The following is a 17301-nucleotide window of genomic DNA, read 5'->3' on the forward strand; positions in this document are numbered from 1 at the left end:
ACCACCATATTAGGTGGAGAACTGGAAATCTCCCCTAGTCCTGATTGCCCACTCTCTCCCTCATTCCATAACCCCAGCTGCCTCTGGGACACCTCCACTTGCTTTTATCCCTGATATCTGGAAGGAACATATTAAAAACTAAGATTCCTCCCCACATCTGCATGTTGTCCCACTTTGCCTGGATGATCTTCCTGTCTGTCCCCCTGGTTTTGTGGCTTTGGAATTATTTAAAAGTATAAATCAATTAATTAAAAAAAAAAACTGGAATCTTTGTGAATGGTACAAAAATCAAAAGATACAAAAGGATGTGCTGGGGAACACAAGTCTTCCTCCCATCTGGTCTCCTAGGCACTCAGTTCCCCTCCCAGGAGGAAACCACTGTTACTAGCTCTTAAGAGTGATTTTTGATTCCTTCTTATTTTTGGCTTTATCTCAAGTCCTTCCCTGTCTGTAGGATGAGTGCCCTTTCCTCTCCAGGCCCTCATGACCACATATGTGTTTGACTTTATATATAAGTATTGGTATGTGTATATTTTATGTACATATAAAAAAATCTCCCCCTATGGCCTTCCGGCATCGAGTTTTCATCACGTCGCTTCCTGGATGAGGAACCTACAGGGGTGAGGGGCCGGGGTTGGGGGTGATGGAGAAGAGGATCTACAGGGCACTTAGGTAGGGGGGGTTGAGTGGCAGACTGGTGGGAAGCTCTGCCGGGGTTCCTATTTCTATTCCTCCCGCCTCGGCCCCCCTTCCCGTCCTCTTGTCCATATGTCTGTCGTTTCCAAGAGCCGAGACAGAGACAGAGACAGCGAGATACACAGAGACTGAGACGCCGAGACACCAGCATCCCTCTCTCTCCCCCCTCTGTCCCGCCCCAGCGCTCTGACGGACATCCTCGACCAACCAATGGCGCTCACGATGTGCCCCGGAAGGGCCAATGGGAGACAGAGGAGGGCGGAAGATTCCCCGCCCCCACTTCTAGGCTTGGTTGAGCCGTGCAGGTAGGTCCGGGGCCGGGGGAGCCGCCGTTGGCACTGGTGCCCGGGGGGGTGGGGGCACGAGTCGGTAGGGGTGATGATGGGGAAGGGGAGGCGGCCCCGAGCGTGGAAGCCCGAGGGGGCGGCCCGGCCTGGAGGCGGCGGGCCGAAGGGCCCGGGGAGCGGGCGCCGCCGAGGCCCCTGGAAGCGGCTGGGCTGGGGGAGCGGGGACGCGTGTGTGGGGCACCGGGACCCCCGCCCCACGCCCACCCTTAGGCCTGGGCTGCGGGCTGCGGGCCGGGGGGCCAGGGGGCCTGGCTGCCCGGGGGCGGGCCGGGGCCTGGCCCGGGGCCGGGGGCGCCGAGCAGAGCCCGGGGCGCCAGGCCGTGCCGAGGTGGGACGGACCGACGCGGGGAGGAAGGGAAGCTGCATCCCGCGGGCCGCCCCTCCTGAGGCAAGCCGGGGCAACGGCCGCAGGCGCCCCTGCCCTGAGCCCACTCCCCCACTCGCCCCCGTCCTAACAATGGGGATGGGGCAGAAGGAGTCGCCCCACTGCGGGAAGGGGGGGGTACGTTTGGGACTAGGGTCCAAGGCGGGGGGAGGGGTGGGAACTCGGGCTCTCCCCTTTCTCTTCTCTCCTTGGCTTTTGCGGTGGGGATCATGGAGGGGCTATTAAACCTCCTGAGACTTAGGTCAACAGTCAAACTCCTCCCCCCCTTTGCGCCCCCCAACCCCCCCAAAAATCCGATGATTGGTAAGGAAAGTGATGCCAAGTCTTCGAAGCAGAAGTGACAAGCGCATAGCAAGAACAAATCAACTCCAGAGGTTTTTATTTTTAATTTTTCTTAAAAACGAGGGTATTGTAGTCTTTGATTTTTCAAATTTATTTTACGGGGCGGGGGGGGTGTGTGCTGTTATTTTTGTCCCTACTCGGGCAAGCCTCCATTTTAAGCGAAGCAGTAACTGGTTAAGCTGGAATTTTCATTCAGGCCTAAGACTTGAACAAGGATCCTACAAGAGGTCATTTAATCGATCCTCCTTCCTCCACGCAAACTTACCTCCCTCCCAAACTCAAAATTAAGTTGTTTGGTCTGCTTTTAAAGATCTCTAGGAAAGAAGCGTCTTTTATTTGCTTGTAGCATATCAGACAAGAATAGATTTTCTTTTTCACGTAGAATGGGCTCTGAAACTCAAATTTAATAAAATTTAGGACTATCAGAATGGTCAGAGAGGTTTTAACTTATCAAATAAAATTAACTGTGGCAAGGGTCTTTTTAGATGGTCAATTAACATCAAAAAATGAATAGTCATTTTTTAATCAGGGATTTTGGTTTTCTGATTATTTGATAAGCAATTTTATATTATCTAAAACATGTGTTAGACATTTAATCCACATTTTATGTAAAATATAGTTCTACATATACATGGAGATATACATAGACACATTTGCCCTTTTCTAAGGGGACTGTGATCTCTACCTCTTTTTAGGATGGTGATGCAAATAGTACTTTGAATTTCTGTCCTGATAGCTTAAAGTATTTGGTTACTCTTGATTAGTTTTTAGTCTAATTGACAGTCCTCTCTTTCAGATACCTTCTTCAAACAAAAAATTTTCCTACCTGCTCATACTTGGTGACTGAGGGATTACTAAGATTCCCTTCTTGCTCATTTCTGAGTATTGTCTGAACTCTTCTGACACTATGAATGCTATTTGGATGCCTCTCAAGGTAGGATGTGTTATTTTTAAAATTCAAGTTCTCATTTTATTTTTCTTTAGAATTAAGAATATTCGAATCCTTGAATTTGCAGTTCTTCAATCCTTTTACCTGACACTCCTTTCCCCTCCAAAAGTACTATTGTGTTTGCTTCTAGGACTGATTGGTTACTCCTTACTTTGTATTGCTACTGTTCTTGATTATTGGTGTTAAAGTATTAATGAAGTTCTTGAATTAACTTCCATTATAATGATGTGTTTACTTTTTAACTTTAAATGATGACAACCCACATAGTTGTAAAGTTCTGCTCCAGTCTCAGTAGGATGGATTGGCAATCAGACATCCAGGTCCACTTTCAAGCAGGTACTTAAGAGTCATAGGTACTAGGGTGTGTCCCACTCTTGGAAATCTGTAGCTGATTCATATGTTACAAAAGATGTGTCATTAACCATTTGTTTACTTGAGGCTCAGGTCATGATCCTGGAGTCCCGGGATCAAGTCCCGCATCGGGCTCCCTGCTCGGCAGGGAGTCTGCTTCTCCCTCGGACCCTCCCCCCTCTCATGTGCTCCCCCCTCTCATATGCTCTCTCTATCTCTCAAATACACAAATGAATAAAATCTTTAAAAAAAAAAAAGAAAAGAGACTTCGTATAGTAGATTAGAACATTCTAAGACCTGTTGGTTTCTGTGTACAACTCTGTTGGAGAGTCTTCCTGCTGCCCCCTAGTCCTTTGCACTCGAATTTACCTGTTTTTTTCAACAGGTAGCATTTTGTGCCAAGTTTCATCTCACAGGATAAACTTCTTGGGCAGTGTGGACAGATGATCTTTAGATGAAAAAGCCCTCATTGATAATGATGGTTCTCCAGTCTCTTGCTTCCTTCCAATCTCTTGTAGAGGTGGCCAAAGGACTTTAGGACTAAACAGAGGGTAAAGCTTTACCGGGAGGGTGCCGGTTGCCTTCCTTCGGAGCTAGATACTAGTGTAGTTAAGACTGTTGTGTGGTAGTCTGTCCTGTGGAATTCTAAGTTAATGCAGTGAATAAATCAGCGAATAATGCAGTCTGGGTAACTTAAATATGGGACTGTGGGAAAATCTTTAGGTAAATGTAGACTGAATTCTCATCTTCATTTATGTTCCAGCTGCTATTTTTGGATAAGGAGTGCTTATATTAGTATAAAGGAAGCCAAAGTGACACAGTTTCGAGCCATTCTGCTTGTAGAGTTGGAGGGGTTGCATGGGGAATCTAGGCAGAAGTCCTGAACCCATAAGAATTGAAGGACCTTGTACAAGAGTATTTCTCTTTGGTACCAAGTGTTTAGTGCCAGGATCTGGTGGCCCCTATTATCTTTAGGAAGTAGGCAAGGGGATATGAATGGGTACTAGTTCTCTAGAAACTTAAGGAAATTGAGATCAGTATATCGGATTTTATTTTTTAGTCACCTTAGTTTTAACTAATGTATTAGGTACATAGAGTCCTGCTATTTAACATATATATGATGTTTAAGATTTAACTCTAGATCTCTGAACCTGGGATGTTACAATATAGTTCCACAGTAAGCCCCAAAGTTGTACGAAAGACCTCTGGCTTGGCAGGAAAACAGAATGGAAGTCAAGTGTTCCGTACTATGTGAGTTACCCTACTTAAGAATTTAGTTATGTGGCTGCCTTAATTTTATGTTCCCCATCAATCCTTTGATCAGTGGGAAACCTCTTCTGAGTCTAAACAAATTTTTTATTTGCTGACATTTTCCTATTCCTTTTATTACCTTAAAAAAAAAAAACCTTGAAATTTGTTGTGTTGGAGATCTTTTGGGAGGAAGAGTATAGCACTGAATTTAAAGGATAGAAAATTAAAAGGAAGAGAGAACTTTATTCTTTTTCATTGTGAATATCCTTAAAATATTTCTGAGATGTATTTTCAGATTACAGCTGCTTATTTTTAAGTAAAAAAAAAAAGTAGATTAATTAAAATGTATACTTTGGAACCAAAATGTTCATTTTTTATAGCTCTTACTCTTCATTTCTGATTCTCTTATTTCAGACTGAACTCTAGTTCTATCATGTTAGACCTGAGTATTGCTTGTTTCCATGAGTATAGAAAATAGTGCCATTGCGCACCCTTTTCACAAACCAGAGTACCAAAGGAAAGATAAGTAACAAAGGCAAAAGAACTCCAAACAAACACTCCTCAATTTAAGGCAGTGTTGTTAATTACAAATTCCCATGGAGATTACTTACCCCTTTCCATATATTAGGGATCTACAGTTTTTTCATTGCTAGCCATGACTAAGCACTATGATGTTCCTAAGTCCAGTTGTCAGGGTTGGAGCATGGGTGAGATGGAAGATGAACAAGGAGGAGGAGGAGAAATGGGCAAGCTGGAGAAAAGAGCAAGGAGAAGCTGAGGTAGCAGAGAGAAGGGATATGTGGGCTCTGGCATGTGCTGTGGTACCACCATCACTTCTCAGGTAGCTTTACGGACTGCTGGTTGCCTTGAGTGCTAGATTGAACTGGGATGGAAGGCAAGTAAAAAAGTATTCTTGACAAAAGGACAGAATTAAAATATAATTCAATATGATATGGAAAGGTCTCCAAGATACATAGTTAAGTGATAAAAGCAAGATGTAGAATAGTGTGTGTTGTATGTTACCCTTGATGTTTTTGCGGGAGGCAGGAAGGAGAAAAGGAAATTTGTATTGGCTTGGTATATATGCGTTAAAAAAAACTTTAGAAGAATAAACAAAATGGTGACTTTGGTTACCTGTTAAGTCTAGGAACTGGGTGGGTAGAGAACAGGGTGGGAAGGAGACTTCTCACTGTATTATATTTTTTTATACTTTTGATAGTTGTATCAGAATTAAAAAATTTAATACAAAATTTTAAAGACCCTTAAAAAATAGTATTTCGGTCCTTACATCTCTTCTCCTCCAGTGTCTGGAAGTCAGAAATAAATAGCCAGGGCTACCACTGAGGGAGCAGAGAGCCCTTGAACAGTGGCTGAAGGGTACTGTCACCTAGTACACACATTCTCCTGAGATCTTGAAGAATTTTGAATTTATAGCTGTGTATTTCTAGGATTGAGTTGGAAGGTCAGGCATTTAAAATTTTTACTTGCTCTTCAGGTTTTAGTAAAAAGATTTTCATTGTTTACTCCCTCATGTTGGCAATTAGATACACTATCATGTTCTTGGTTGTGTGATCTTGAGCAATTTCTTAATCTCTCTGAGATTCAGAGTCCTCCTTTGTATTAAAGATTATTAACATTTATTTCACAGGATTGTTGTGATATAGCTGTAAGGGACATGGTATCTGGCTTAGTGAACTACTACAGTTATGACAATAATTACCATTAATAATAGTTCCTTATAGCCTGGTGGTAAGAGTGAGGGCTCTGGCTGATGTTGGGCAAATTCCTTAACCTCTTAGAGCCTTGGTGCCCTCATATGTAAAAAGGGCATGATTCTAGTATCTAGATCCCAGGGTGGACTTTGGGAGAACTAAATGAGTTTGTTGCTGCAAAATGCTTCGACTGACACTTGGTACATGCTCAGTAAACACGGGCTGCTAATTCTCTTCCTGACATCTGTTTGCCAGGGCTCCCATAACAGAGTAACACAGAGTGAGTAGCTTACAAAACAGAAATGGGTTGTGTCTCAGTTCTGGAGGCTAGAAGTCTGAGGGCAGGGACATGCTCCCTCTGAAGGTGCTGGGGCAGGATCTGTTCGGGCCTCTCGTCCAGCTTCTGGTAGGTCCTTGGCCCATGGCCACATGACCTCAGTCTTTATATAGAGTTCTCCCTCTGTGCATGTCTTTGTGTTTAAAATTTCTCCTTTTTAAAAAGGACAACAATCATACTGGATTAGGGCCCACCCCAGTGACCTCATTTTAACTTGATTTCTTCTGTAAAGACCCTATCTCCAGTTTTGCTATACTGGACATCAGGAGTCTAAAATATCTTTTTTGGGGACACAGTGCAACTCATAACAACATTCAGTAGCCTTGTCAGCTTCACAGACTTAGGTCGCTCAACATGGGGAGCCTCAACACCTGTACGTAGGAAATGAAAATTTTGGTGCAAATTAGTAACATGATTTAAAGAAGTAGATTATTTCCTTAGGCTTCTAATGGATTTATCTTTATTATGTATAGATTTTTGTTGCCATTGAAGCTTTAGATTTATATAAAATCAAAACTTTACAAGGTTAGATTATTCTTTTTTTATTAAGCTATCAGTAAAATTCCAGTTTGAAAAATTAGGGTCAAGATTACGGTCTTGTTCTCCATCCTTTGTGGAAATTGATAGAACCTTGGGATTTCTTTATTCTGTAAGAATTGGGCCCAGATGTCTGTCTCTAGGGGTTTGGGAGCTAAGGCTACCCAATGGGGAATTAACACCCCCTTGCCTGCGTTTTACATGCAATCAGATGCCATCTTTGATGAAGCTGGCATGGTTAGCCTCTAACATTTGGCTTCAAATTGTCATTTTTGGGGTAGACAGTATGGGTCACGCAAACAGCAAGACCTTGAGGAAGTTCCTCCTGTGGCCTAATTTGGTCAGCCCTGTGCTTCCATTCCCTTCCTGTTTGCCATTAGGGTAAAGTTCACATTTTTTAATGTAGTGATGTAGTAATGTAGACCCCTGATGATCTAGCTGCTGCTGACCTTTCTGTTTTGTTTTTAAGCCTTACCTTTCCCCACTGACCTATACCTTTGTTTGATGGTTTCCTTCTCCTGAAACTTCGAGTGTTAAGACTTAAACAGTTAGCATTTAGGTGAAAGTTTTTTTAAAGGTATTGGATGCTTCTCTGCCTCCTTAAAGAAAGCACCCTGCACAAAATTTTATCTTTTAAGAAGAATCCAAAATTATTAAAGGTCCTCACTATTCCTCACAATTACTGTACTGGACTGATCTATAATGTGCCTTTGGAGGCCATAAAATATACTCTATAAATGGACCAGTATGTATGTATTCTATACTCTTGGGTTATTCTTTTTTTTTAATTTTATTTATTTAAAGTAATCTCTGCACCCAATGTGGGGTTCAAACTTAGGACCTTGAGATCACGAGCCACATGCTTGTCTGACTGAGCCAGTGAGGTGCCCACTCTTGGGTTATTTATATTCTCTTGTCTGTTATCATCTACTTACTTGCTCTCCTACCTTAGTGTCAGGCAGTTACTGGCCTTGTTCCAGCCTCTGGCAGCTTTCCCCTCTATTTTAATGCTTTCTTTCTGTAGTAGGCCCTATAGAATACCAGCAAACTGAGCTTATATAAATTATTTGCCACGGAAAAGTAAATAGATCTTTAGTGATGACTGGAGGGACTTTTCTATGGATAAAATACATGAAGAATGACAATTTTCTGGCAATCTGATACAAAATGATACGGTTTACTTGTGTGCATTTTATGGAGAGGAAGGGTCCGTTGCTTTCATCAGATTTTTTTTTTTTTTTTAAAGATTTTATTTATTTGACAGAGAGAGAGAGACACAGCGAGAGAGGGAACACAAGCAGGGGAAGTGGGAGAGGGAGAAGCAGGCTTCCCACGGAGCAGGGAGCCCGATGCGGGGCTGGATCCCAGGACCCCAGGATTGTGACCCGAGCCGAAGGCAGACGCTCAACGACTGAGCCACCCAGGCGCCCCGCTTTCATCAGATTTTTACAGTGGTCTGGGACTGTTCTAGATAAATACGTGTTATGAAATTGCTTTGTGAGTTGTCATCAGAGGTCAGTTCCTAAATTCCTTCTCCTAGCTCCCTACCGTGAAGTGGAGTTCAGAGTGTTGGGTAATTGTTTGGACTATGGGAGGAAGGGCCATTCAGCTCGGTCCGAGAGTGCTGACCAGGCCGGGGCAGAGCACCAGAGGTAGGGGCTGGCGTTGGAGAGAGAAGTCAGGTGGAGGGTAGGAGAGCAGCGCTGGGCTTTGTTGGCCTGTTTACTCCAGAGGACAAAGGGAGTAGCCATAGTAATTCTGGAAGCTTAAAGAATATATGCAGGTACTTGATTTGAAGAAATTAAAAAAAATATTTTTTTAAATTATCTTTTTATTCTGAACAGTTTAGTGATTTAAGTTTTTGCTAGATTTTTTCTTATTTTTTTTTTAAAGATTTTATTTATTTATTCATGAGAGACAGAGAGAGAGAGAGAGAGAGGCAGAGGGAGAAGCAGGCTCCCAAGGAGCAGGGAGCCCGATGCGGGACTCGATCCCAGGACCCTGGGATCATGACCTGAGTCAAAGGCAGACGCTTAACCATCTGAGCCACCCAGGCGCCCTAGATTTTTTTCTTCCTTGAAAATCATCTTGTGAAACGTTTGTAACCTAAATCATAATTTGGTAAGTGAGACAGCCAGATGAGAGTGAAAACAGGGGTAGAAGAGTCAAATAAAAAATTTAATTAACATAATTGTAAAAGCATCTTATTTGTAGGGGCTTCTTTGGAAGTTAAACAGCTGCCTTCCTTATAAAGGAAATTGCCGGTGACTTTGCCTCTTGGGTCAGAGAGCACACAAAGCCTGTCAGGAAAGAAGACCTCTTGGGCCCATCCCTGTGTCTCTTTGTCTCTTCCCATGCTAGGCCCACCCCTCTGGCCTCTTGAGCTATTTTCTTCCTCCTTGTAGGGACCTCTGGCTGTCAGTTGTCTCTTTTCCCAACCAATTTTCAACCTCCTATTCCCTGATGGCTCTTGTCTTTCAGCTTATAAATACACTCAAGTCTCTTTCACTTTTTAAGAATACAAAATCCCTACATTACAGCCGTTGGTCCTTCAGTAGCTTCTGCCTATGTGTACCCTTATGGATTCATCCCTGTTGCCACATTCAGAGGATCCCTTTTTGCCCATATCTTCTGAGGCCTCCTCGTAGTGTCTGGCACCGTGGACCGTGCCCCCTGGCTGTGGTGGCGGTGGTCCCTCCTGGCCTCTTGTCTTCATTTCTGAGAAGCAACATAGAAGGGTGATATAGAACATACACTCCGGATCCAGAATCCTAGATTCACATTTCGGGCCTGCCACTTAACTGTGTGACCTTGGGAAAATAATTTAACATCTCTATGCCTCAGTTACTGCCTCTAAAAAATGGGGAAAATAATAAAAATAATAGCACCTCCCTCAGGACTGTTGTGAGGAGGAAATGAGTTAATAAGTGAAAAGCGCATGGAAAGGTACTTGGCACAGTCAAGTACAAACGATGTGAGTGCAGGCTCTTTCTGTCATCATTGTCCTCTCCGGCTGCCCTTTCTGTTCTCTTTGCAGACTTTTTTCCTCCTTCACATCACTGTTTGCCTTACCTTGGCCCTCTCTCCTCTTAACCTCTACATTTCCTGGCAGACATCATAGAGAGGTTTGTGTCTCAGTCCCCATCCATATACTGATGATTTGCATCTATGTTTTCTCCAGCTCCACATGGTCTTAGCATCTCTGATCCCAGCTGCCTCCTGGACATCTCCACTTGGTTGTCCCATGTTTATTTCAAGATGACCTAATCAGCTATTCCCCCAAGTGCAGCCTCTTCCCCTCTTCATGTCCCTGTGAGTGGTACATTCACCCACCCAGTCACTCAAGTCAGGATTCCTTCTTCTGGCCCAATGGTTACCATGTTCTTGAGATCCTAATTCATAATGTTTCCTTAGTCGCCTCTACTTCTCTCTCCTGAGATCAGACCTTTGCCACCCTTTGCCCGCGTGAGCTCTGTCGCCTTCTGATCATTCTACTTGACTGCCTTCTGTTATCCAAGGTGCCGCCATAGCGATCCTTGTAAAATGTCGATCTCATTGTCTGATCATATGCCTTCTCCCCTGGCTTACCTGGCTTTCAAGGTAGAATTCAAATGCTCTTGGCAAGCATCCAGGCCTTGGTGATCTGGCCTCGGCCAGATCATCTCTCTCCTTCCTGAGCACCCTGCCCTTGATGATGCTGACCTGCTTGCAGTTCCTGCTGTGCACCTGATTGCTTCTTTGCCCCTGGGCCTTCACATGGGCACTTGCTTCTGTTTAAAATGGCTTCCGCCCCTAGATCTTTAATAACAGGGATGATAAGAAGAGTAACAGCAATAGTAGCTGACACTGACAGAGCTTCCCGTGTACACAGGCATTGTCTCTGGGTGTGTGTGCACGCGCCTGGCACTTCTGTTGTATGGGGGTTGCAGGTTGCTTCTCTCCCCCACCTAGTCTCCCAAGTCCTTTGAGAGTAGAGGTTGTGTCTTACGTTTTATCATCACTGTTTGCCATGTGATGGCACTGAGTGAATGTGTGTTGAACGAGTGGTCTAAGGACTACATTGCCCAATCTGTGAAGTAAAGTACATCTTTAGGAGGGTATGAGTGGAAAAGCTGAGTTAGTCACATCTGTTCACCAGTCCTGGCCTTCCCCTTTGGAACCATAGGACTCAGCCTGTTCAGTGTGAGCAGCTGTGTAGCTTGGAATAAGGATTACAAGGAAGTTTTTGGTTTGTTTTTGTTTTAAATTTCCAATGAATGATGAAGGGCATAGGTGTTCTCGTTTTCTTAGTTTTGCTTTTGAAAAAGAGGCCAATTTTTTGACAGCCCAGTGTCACCTGGTAATTAGAATATTTTCACATTATTAGAATAAAGTATGGGGAAATGAATAGTATTTAGGCTTACGATGTTCCAACTGGGTAGTATATTTGGCAGTAAACTGATTATGATTTTGGAATTCTTTACTAGTGATCAGATGTCCCTTCCTTTTTCGTCACTGTTCTGTTGAGTTTAGACACATGCTGTTTTACCTTTTATTATTGTATATAAATTGTGTTTTTAGCAACAATCCAGAATATGGACAAGCTTATACAGTTGAGTCTTGAACAATGCAGGGGTTAGGAGTGCCAACCCTGTGCAGTTGAAAATCCACATATAACTTTTGACTCCCCCACAACTTAACTACTAATAGCCTACTGTTGACCAGAAGCCTTACTGATAACATGAACAGTCGATTAACTTGTATTTTCTATGTTACATGTATTCTATACTGTAGTCTTACAATAAAGTAAGCTAGAGAAAAGAAAATGTTATTAAGAAAATCATAAGGAAGATAAAATATTTATAGATGCTGTCAGTTTACACTGCCTCTTTATAAGATGAATCATGTGTCTATCAATATCTACATCAATATTGTCTTTTATGACACAAAATACTGTAGATGTTATATATGTTACTGACACTAGACATCAAAAATGAGAAGATAACGTACAGTCTGTTTGTGTGTGTAAGTTTTAATAAATTTTAATTTTTTATAATTTGTGTATATTTTATGGTAGTGATAAAATAGACTAGTATCTACATACATTTTGTGCTTTCATGATTTACCATTTTCTTAATTTGTTTGATATTCCTAGACTGTGTGGTTCATCTGCCAGTTTTTTCAATTGTTGCAAATCTCCAAAAGTTTTTCCAACATACTTATTGAAGAAAATTCATGTATGAGTGGTTTAGTGCACTTCAAACCCTTGTGCAAGGGTCAACTCTAATTGTAGCCTGTGGTCTATTTTTATCTAGGTCTTAATCATATAGTAATTTTTGGCCAGCAGGGGGAGCTGAAGCCACTGATATGTGACTACATCTCAACTGGTTTTCAGTTTGTTCCAGCCAAAAGAAAGGAAGACACTACATCTAAAACTAATGATGTACTTACTGTATATTGGCCAACTGAATTTCAATTAAAAAAATTTTTTTAAAAAGTGAAGAAAAGCCTTATGGACAGAGAACTAATCAAAGTTCACAAGGAAGAAATACAATTGCCAAGAGGCATATGAGAAACATTTTTATTCTGATAAGTAATCAGGAATGCAAAAATGATATACTCTTTTCTTAAATTTTTAAATTTTTTGAGTAAACTCTATCCCCAATGTGGGGTCGGAACTCATGACCCCAAGACCAAGAGGCATAAGCCCTACCGACTGATCAGCCAGGTGTCCCATATGGCATTTTTATTTTAACCTATCAAATTGGCAATTGAACTGTGCTATCAAAGGTAATATGGGGGCAGTCTCCGCAATTACTAGTTGAAGTATGCATTGGGCCCAATTTTTCTGGAAGGTATTTTGGCAACTTATATCGAAAACCTAAAGATGTCCTTTAACTTAATTTTTTCCACTTCTGGGAATATACCTTTAGGGGAGAAAAATAGAGATATACAGAACGATTTGTGAACAAAGATAGTTGTCGTGGCATTATCTATACGAGGGAGAATTCAGAATAAACTTAAATGAGCAGTGAGATTAATGGATATATTATGGCGCACCTGCCTGGTCAGGCAGTAGAGTATGAGATTTTTTATCTTGGGGTTATGAGTTTGAGCCCCATGTTGGGTGTAGGTAAAATCTTATTAAAAAAAAATAGGTACGATATGGCATATTTAAGGATGGATGATGATACAGCCATAAAATCATATTTTTGAAGAACTTTTAATGTCTTAGAATGTTGACTATTTGATAAGTGAAAAATTAAGGATATAGAGCTATATAAGGATTCTAAATGTATAAAAGATAAAGAAAAAAATATAAAAACATGTATACATAAATAAAAGAATGAAAGAAACTATAGCAACAAACCTCACTGAGCCTATTAGACAAGGGTCATCAGCCAATTGTTCTGTCACCAAGGGATGTTTTGAGGTGAGGCATTGTTACCTTATAAGCTGTTAACCCCAGAAACTTAGGGCCCAACCTAAGATGTCACTTCTATCCTGTAGGACCCCAGAATGGACTTAATATACATCAATTTATGCACTTCTTAAGTTTTCTTCACCCTAAATACCTCTTGGTGATAACACATTCCACACATTTCTTTTTTTTAATACTTATTCAATAATTACTTTATTTTTTTTATTATGTTCAGTTAGCCAGCATATAGTACATCATTAGTTTTTGATGTAGTGTTCAGCGATTCATTAATTGTCTATAACACCCAGTGCTCATCACCATACGTGCGCTCCTTAATACCCATCACCTTAATACCCATCACCCCCTCCCTTTTGTAACTCTCAGTTTGTTACCCAGAGTCCAGAGTCTCTCAAGGTTTGTCTCCTTCTCTGATTTCTTCCCATTCAGTTTTCCCTCTCTTCCCCTGTGGTCCTCCTCACTATTCCTTATGTTCCAGATATGAGTGAAACCATATGATAATTGTCTTTCTCTGCTTGACTTAGTTCACTTAGCATAATCCCCTACAGTTCCATCCATGTTGATGCAAATGGTGGGTATTCATCCTTTCTGATGGCTGAGTAATATTCCATTGTATAGGGGCGCCTGGGTGGCTCAGACGGTTAAGCATCTGCCTTCGGCTCAGGTCACGATCCCAGGGTCCTGGGATCGAGCCCCACGTCAGGCTTCCTGCTGAGCAGGGAGCCTGCTTCTTCCTCTCCCTTTGCCTGCCACTCCCCCAGCTTGTGCTCTCTCTCTCTCTCTCTCTGTCAAATAAAAAATAAAAAAATCTTTTCTTTTTTTTTTAAAGATTTTATTTATTTATTTGACAGAGAGAGCTAGCGAGAGCAGGAACACATGCAGGGGGAGTGGGAGAGGGAGAAGCAGGCTTCCCGCCGAGGAGGGAGCCCAATGTGGGGCTCGATCCCAGGACCCTGGGATCATGACCTGAGCCGAAGGCAGATGCTTAATGACTGAGCCACCGAGGCGCCCCCAAAATAAAAAAATCTTAAAAAAAATATTTTATTGTATATCTGAACCACATCTTCTTTATCCATTCATCTGTTGAAGGACATCTCGGCTCCTTCCACAGTTTGGCTATTGTGGACTGCTGCCATGAACATTGGGGTGCCACACATTTCTTATCTGTTGTGGAAAAAAAGACTAAATTTTCAAGTTTAAAAGCTTAATATATTGTACCAAGGTGTGGTGAATAAATTAGTATTTTTGTCATATTTATATATTTTCAGATTTTAATCATAGTGCTCCTTAGCTTTCATGTTTCTCAGTTGAAGATGATGATTTTAAAATGTAATCTCTGGTGAAACCTCCTTCAGCCTCTTAGTCATTCCATTTACATTTCTTTGGATCCTTGTCAGCATTACTTTGCCTTTCTGGATTTATGGTAACCAGTCAGAACTACATTTCAGATATAGCTAAATTGTGATTTGTTAGGAGGATAGGAAAATATATTCTATTTATAGTCTTTTCCTTGTTGTTGTCAATAGAATTTCCAACCACCCCCTATCCCCCACCTTTGCACAGAACATCACAGTCTCTTTAGAGGAACACTATAATTATTCAAAAATTCTTTTTTGGGGGGCGCCTGGGTGGCTCAGTCGTTGAGCGACTGCCTTTGGCTCGGATCATGGTTCTAGGGTCCTGGGATCAAGCCCCGCGTCGGGCTCCCTGTTTGGCGGGAAGCCTGCTTCTTCCTCTCCCACTCCCCCTGCTTGTGTTCCCTCTCTCACTGTCTCTCTCTCTGTTGAAAAATAAATAAAATCTTTAAAAAAAGTTTTAATTAATTAAAAAAAATTCTTTTTTTTTTTTTTAAACTGGAAGCCATGAATTCTTTAGGTACAACTTGGGTTTTTTCCTGTACATGCCTTACTTTCCATTTGTCCATGCTGTGATACCTGCCATTTTCCTGTCTGCGGTATCTTGGCTTTCTCTAGCTCACTGGGCTCTTAGAGCTAATTCAGGGTAAGAATTACCTTCTTAGTTAGGTCTGATGGTTAGAAAGCTTGACCTTATGTTGAGTTGAAATGTGCCCCTCTGCAGTTTCCACTTTGGGCCTAATTTTGTCTACACAGGAACTGCCTAGAGCAACTCTAGTTTCTCTTCTGCTGGACAGATCTTTTAGGTATTTAGATAACTTTCATGCATGCCAAAGTATTCTCTAAACTGAAAATGAATCCCTACTTTTTGCAAATGTTTCTCATTTGATACACTTAAAAATCCTTTCCACCTCTCAGTTCCCTTATTTTTTCAGCTTTGTATTATTTCACTATCAGGAAGCTCATCATTCCATTTGCAAAATGGGGAATTTTCTATATGTCTTTTAATGTAATTTATTCAAATGTTAAATATAGCATTTCCAAAATGTTACCTAATTATCAGTCTTGTGCTTATACTTCTTCATTTGGGGAAGTGCCTCGGCACCCACCATAATTTTCTAACTTACAACCCATTTATGATAAATATTCTCAATTTTGTGGTCACTTAGGTTTTAAAAAAAAAAAAACAAAACCTTTTACTTAGAATCTTGTCAAGACTTTTATAAAAGCCCACATAAATCATATTCACATACTTACTTTCTTCTTAGAGAATTTGGGTAGACTGGTACGGTCTTTTAGAAGCTGTGATATCTTTTCCTCAGAAGGTTATTCATGCTGGTATGTCTTCTGGTCCCAACTTCTATTAGAGATTTGCCAGTTTTGGCTGATTTAAAGCTTGCAGCCAGAACCCTTCTCTTGAGTACATGGGAGTTATATTGATGGCATGTTTCTGTTCATTTTTGTTCAGCAAATATTTATTGAGTGCCTAAATATGCCAGGAGTTGAGCAAGGGGCTGGATAAATGTTGATAGGGGAAACAGATCTCGATTCCATCCTTCTGGGGCTTATAGGAGGTCACTCCTCTCATAAAACAGCCAGTTAAGTTCTGCCCTGCAATTTTATAATTTTATACTCACCTTGTTTTAAAATGCAGAGAGTACTTTGGGATTCCATGACTAACATCTGATATATTAGTTTGGAAGCATCTGTTTTTTTTTAATGATGAATTTAATTGGCTATCAGTGATTTATATGCTTTAAAGAGTAATTTAGAAATAGGTTTTTCTTCCTCATGTCTTCCTTGGTAAATATTGAAGCAAATTAAAGTTATCAGCTATTAGCTGTCTTGCTTTTATCACTGTTTATACCCTATTTATCAAGTGACCCATCCAGTATTTATTTGGCATATTTTTTTAAAAGATTTATTTATTTATTTATTTATTTGAGAGAGCGAGAATGAGAGAGAGAGAGAGAGCACATGAGAGGGGGGAGGGTCAGAGGGAGAAGCAGACTCCCCGCTGAGCAGGGAGCCCGATGCAGGACTCGATCCCGGGACTTCAGGATCATGACCTGAGCCGAAGGCAGTCGCTTAACCAACTGAGCCACCCAGGCACCCTGGCATAATTTTTTTATATATATATTTAAACTACTTCTTTGTGGCTTTGCATTTTCTTGCAAGGTTTTTTGTTTTTGTTTTTAAAGATTTATTTATTCTAGAGAGAGTGAGTGTGAGCATGGGGGGGGCGGGCAGAGGGAGAGGGAGAGAAAGTCCTAAGCAGACTCTGCATTGAGCATGGAGCCTGAATTGGGGCTTGATCTCATGACCCTGAGATCACCACCCCAGTGGAAACCAAGAATGGGGCACTCAACCAACTGCACCACTCAGGCACCCCTCTTATAAGGTTTTAATTGTTGTTTGCCTACATATGTCTTAGTGCTCCTGATTAGCTACAGTTTACGGTCTTTTATAGTTTTTCCTCATTTTTGTTGTTCTATTTTGAGTAAAGTTTTCCCCTTCTTCCACCAACCCCTCCACTCCCCTCCCCCAACCCCACACTAGTTAGCAATTTAAAATTTAAACATTTTAAAAAAATTTGGGTTGAGCTCCTGACTTTTTTAATC

At 41.5% G+C, this 17301-nt stretch overlaps 1 protein-coding gene across 2 annotated transcripts in view; it reads left to right on the forward strand.

Annotated features, from left to right (window-relative positions):
* Positions 1 to 939: 939 nt before the first annotated feature.
* Positions 940 to 17301, forward strand: part of KANSL1 (KAT8 regulatory NSL complex subunit 1) — a 180240-nt gene continuing 163878 nt past the window's right edge. Inside the window, exons 1-2 of one of the 2 annotated variants that reach the window (XM_028087410.2) lie at positions 940 to 1001; positions 2567 to 2704. The gene's annotated coding sequence lies outside the window, so the exon portion shown is untranslated. Of the gene's footprint in view, positions 1002 to 1707; positions 1803 to 2566; positions 2705 to 17301 lie in introns of those variants that run through there. The other variant, XM_028087411.2, reaches the window with a different exon arrangement.

Source organism: Eumetopias jubatus, unplaced genomic scaffold, assembly GCF_037043125.1.
Source record: "Eumetopias jubatus isolate StellerSeaLion01/CBP00866 unplaced genomic scaffold, mEumJub1_p1.0 scaffold_10, whole genome shotgun sequence".
Lineage (NCBI taxonomy): Eukaryota > Metazoa > Chordata > Mammalia > Carnivora > Otariidae > Eumetopias > Eumetopias jubatus.